Source organism: Juglans regia, chromosome 6 (assembly GCF_001411555.2).
Source record: "Juglans regia cultivar Chandler chromosome 6, Walnut 2.0, whole genome shotgun sequence".
Lineage (NCBI taxonomy): Eukaryota > Viridiplantae > Streptophyta > Magnoliopsida > Fagales > Juglandaceae > Juglans > Juglans regia.
In genome coordinates this window covers 26,853,011-26,857,728 of record NC_049906.1, presented here as the reverse complement: position 1 = coordinate 26,857,728, position 4,718 = coordinate 26,853,011, and the positions used below count along the sequence as shown (strand labels likewise).

The 4,718-nt window shown below is 36.8% G+C and overlaps 1 pseudogene; it reads right to left on the bottom strand.

Annotated features, from left to right (window-relative positions):
• Window positions 1-2,030: 2,030 nt before the first annotated feature.
• On the bottom strand, window positions 2,031-3,676 carry LOC109021362 (annotated as a pseudogene).
• Between the last annotated feature and the right edge of the window lie 1,042 nt (window positions 3,677-4,718).

The following is a 4,718-nucleotide window of genomic DNA, read 5'->3' as shown; positions in this document are numbered from 1 at the left end:
CAACTGAAACATACATTTACACGGGTATTTCATTCTCTGCCCGCATTTAGACCAACTCGAACCAAAGCATGAAGGTTAGTTACATGAGATTCATGGAGACAAGCTCGCCCAACTGCAGCTCACACATGCATGCAGCTTTCTATTATTTCACTTGATTTATGTCTGAAGGATCCTGAGTAATTCATATTTAATGGTCTACCATTATTGGAATTTGTAGTACCAAAGGCAAACACAATAATAACAGCCTAAAAGCGGTAATAAAAAATGCACCAAAACACATTGATCAAGACCTGCAAACATTTAATATCATTTTGGATGAAATTTATTTCAGCTTCATACTCACTGTTTTTAGAAATTATTTCAGCTCTTTTTACAAATTATTCTAGTTGTTTTTACAATCTATCATCTTCATATCCCTTCCCATATATTCACCGTTTTTACAATTTATTTTAGCTGAAAGAGCTTCAATATTCGAAGCCAATATTTTCTTTGAGTCTTTTTTACAAACACATGCTATTCATTTCTCAAAGTGGCGTTATCAATCCATATCCTAGCATATTTCCATAGCCCAGATTACAATCACCATAAGAATGAGATACAATCACTCAAAAAATTACACGGCATTTGAAAAAATTACCCAACAGCGGCAGGAAGCTTCTTTGGGGGTCGAGATATGTGATTTCTCTGGGGGTCAAGCTCAATCCATCGTCGTGGCTTTGGGAGTCGAGATTCGTTGAGTTGCCTTCATGGTACTGGTAGTCAAGGGAGGAAGAAGTTGATTTAGGGAGGGAGAGGCGAGAGAGGGAGTGTCGCGGAGGGGAATGAGTTTCAGGGATTACGAGAGAGGGAAATGAGTTTCGGGGATTGCGAGAGAGGGAAATGAGTTTAGGGGAGCTCTGTCGGGTTGCCTTGAGGGAGGAAGAAGTTGAGTTTCAGGGAGGGAGAGGCAAGAGAAGTCGTCTCGGGGGGGAGGGTTTTGCTGGAAGAAAACACAAATGACTTTCGGGGATGAAGTTCGAATTGGACCGGATGATGTTTCGAACCGGTTTGCCAAGTGGATTTTCGTGTGGAGTATGGAAAGCTAGACCAGACTATGAGTAGAGTTTTCCTAACCATATATGCCTATTCTTGAACCGTTATGGAGATTATAAGACCAGTACAGTTAAAAAAATAATAATAAAAAAAAGAGTAAAATTTTTTATTAAAAAAATTAAAATATTTTTTATTTTTTTAAAAAAAATTATGTAGCGTTTACGTATTTTACGACTGTAAATATCATTTTTCATTCTTAAATCAGATGTACCAATTTTGAAAAAGTGAAACCACATAGACTTGAAAAGTAATTTTCGCTTAAAATAATTTGTTATGATTTAGCCTCGTTTATTTTTGCAGATGAGATGAGTTGAGATTAAACTTCAAAAATTGGATAAAATATTGTTAGAATATATTTTTTTAATATTATTTTTGTTTTGGGATTTAAAAAAGTTGAATTGTTTATTTTATTTTGTGTGAAAATTTGATAAAATTGTAATGATTAGATGAGATGAGATGAGATGAGATGAGTTAGATTAAAGTTAAAAGTTGAATAAAATATTGTTAGAATATATTTTTTTAATATTATTTTTACTTTTGGATTTAAAAAAGTTGAATTGTTTATTTTATTTTATGTGGAAATTTAAAAGAATTGTAATAATTAGATGACATAAGTTGAAATGAGTTATGAAACCTCGTGTTATGGGTTAATTTTGATCGATGCAAACAGAGGGAATCTGGTGGAATACTAGAACAATATTGTACTCCCATGAATAATATATGGTTGCATGTGAACATGGAGTACGTAGCTGCATACAGACCAAAAGCACAAGAAATTTATATCATTTTCCCATTTATTTATGAAGTTTCTATATGTAGTAATTCATTATTATTTGTTACACAGTTGATTATTATTATAATTATTATAAAGAGAAGCGCAGAACGCATGCAATATGCATGCATACAAAATTCTTGATCTCATCTCATGATCAAGTACTTCAAGGGCAGAAAGTGATAACGTAATTAGGTGCACCGGAGCAGGTGAAGGTGTTGTTCACATCATCATAAGCATACCTATAAGCTTGACGGCACTGGTTCTCGAAGAATAGGGAATAGTTCGTGGGAGGACATGTTTCTGGAGTGTTGAAATCGCCAGTGCAACAGTATTGTGGTTGATTGAACGTTGTGCATGCGATCACGCTCCCATCCGCGGCTTTCAGTTGCAGCTCTATTGGGCAAACTACGTTCGCATTGGTCGGGCAACTCGAGGTCTGGCAATCACCGCTCCTGCCTTCTGGGCTCACTGAAACAGGCAGGTTGAAGCCGTCGACAAGGCTGACATCATAAAAGTCTTTCCCACCATTCTCTACTATGTTTATTTCTACCAAAGATGCCGGTGGGACAACACTGTTGCCATTGCATGCAACCTGGCCGGAGGCACAATCGACAGTAGTGCAAGAGAACCTTCCCGAGACCTCTATGGAGCAACCAGTTCATGCCCAAAACCGGCCTTTCCAGGGAGCTTGGGCATCCAATGATGTGGATGCTTTGGATGCTAATTCAAATCCGGTTGTTGATAGTTGAGGTTTCATATCAGCGGTTAGGGTTCCCGGCTAGACGATATTGGGACAATTGGTTGTGAAAGTTATTGTAGCGGATTGAGCACCTGCAATATTCATATATATGCAATATCAAACAAACTAATTCACTATCACCATGCATATATGTCGAAAATGAAAGCTAACATATACATCCATCTCAGCCAATGATTTCGACAGTAAATCACACATGCATGCTTATACACTATGATACATGTGCATATATGATATAGTACTTATGTAAACCACCAATTTTGGCAAGCATGTCATTTCATGATAGGATAAGTGTCCCACATGCGTGTTCTCTGACAGTAACTAATACTTCGTAAGCCCAGGAGAACCGTACAAGAGAGAGATTGTTCAATAGAAATAAAAAATTAAAATGTGATCATACATATATCTAAAATACATATATATATAATCCATTTTCCAATAGTTAATGCATTGAAGAAATTTATCAAGAGACATACCAGAGAGAAAAAGAGAGGCCAAGGCAAGGCTTGCAGGAGATCTTGAGTGAAAGGGTCTTCATGATTGATGGATAGATAGGCAAAGTAATTAATTTGATGATCTCAATGTATATAATATGCAGAGCTGGGTCGGGGTGGTAGTACTACTGCTAAGTACGTACGTTGGTGCTATATATATGCCCTAGGGACAACAACCATTGCACCCCTAAAACAACATCACAACCTCCTAACTCCAAAGTACAAAAATTTGATACAAATTTGTAAACACAATCCTGAATTAACTGCCACCATGGTATCTACAAAAAATATGTGGGTACTACCACTGTCAATAAGTATTAATATTTTCTTCTTCTTTAACTGTCCAATAACCTTCATGGTCTTAGGACTTGGTATCCCCATCATTGCTTGAATCGAAATTGAAGCAATCTGAGTAGGCTCGGTCAATTGATCCTTCTCCTCCTCGAGGATCTGATCTGGTTCTAATTTTGCAAAACCATTAGCATTCTCTACAAAATCCATACCTTCCATCAGATGCAACTTAGGTCTAGCACATTTGGCCTTGATCCCACTTGTCATCCTAGAGATAACAAAGGCCCTTCTTCCTTCGATCTTGCATTTGAGTTTCAGAAATCTTCTGATATGGCATTCTTGAAATGGGTTGGCCTTTAGGAGCACCCAAGATTGAGTTGAAAGGACCAAGCTTATTGACATTAACATTCAATAACTGTTAATTAGTTTCAAAATAATTACTTCTCCAAGACTTTTTAGTGCTCCACACGTACTGTTCTTGGATTTTTGCTAGACCAAAAGCATCATTCAAGTTAGATGGCTTCAACATTCTGACTGGCAACTATATTTCATCTCTCAAACCATTAAGAAAACAACTCAGTTTGTTTTTCTAAAAAATGTCTCTTATTCTATTGGAAATCAACTCAAATTCAGTTTTGTAAGTTGTGGCAGAACTCACTTGCTTCAATCATGTCAAAGATTCCATGGGATCATCATATGGAGATGACCCAAACCTCACTTGCATGGCTTGAACAAACTCTTCCTAGGAATGGAAAACACCTACTTCACTAGCAACCTGGAACCAGATTAAAGCTTCATCATCCAAAAAAAAAAGAAGCTATAGAGATTCTTTGACCTGGAAGATCTTGATGATAGAGGAAATACTGATTCACTCTATACACCCAAGTCAAAGGATTAAGCCCAAAAAATCTTGGAAATTCTAGTAACCCCCTATCACCCAACTTCCTATGATGAATCTCACCAACACCTTCAAGATTCACATTGTGTCCATTTATATTCCCACCAAGATCACCATTACCCATCAAACTGCTCACTGAAACTCTTGAAATCTACTGCAGTACTTCAGTGTTTCTTTTATCTTGAGCTTCCCTATCAATTCTTGCGATTTCTTGTTGTTGTACCAAGATTGAAATTGTATCTTCAATTTGCTTCTGCTGCCTATGTACAACAAACATATAAACTCGAAACCACCAATGTCGTCCCCCAAAACAACCATCCAATAACAAACCGTATCACCTACACACTCCTTTATTTAAAAACATTTCCAAACATTTTTTCTAGCAAACTACTAGTCATATATGTTTCAATG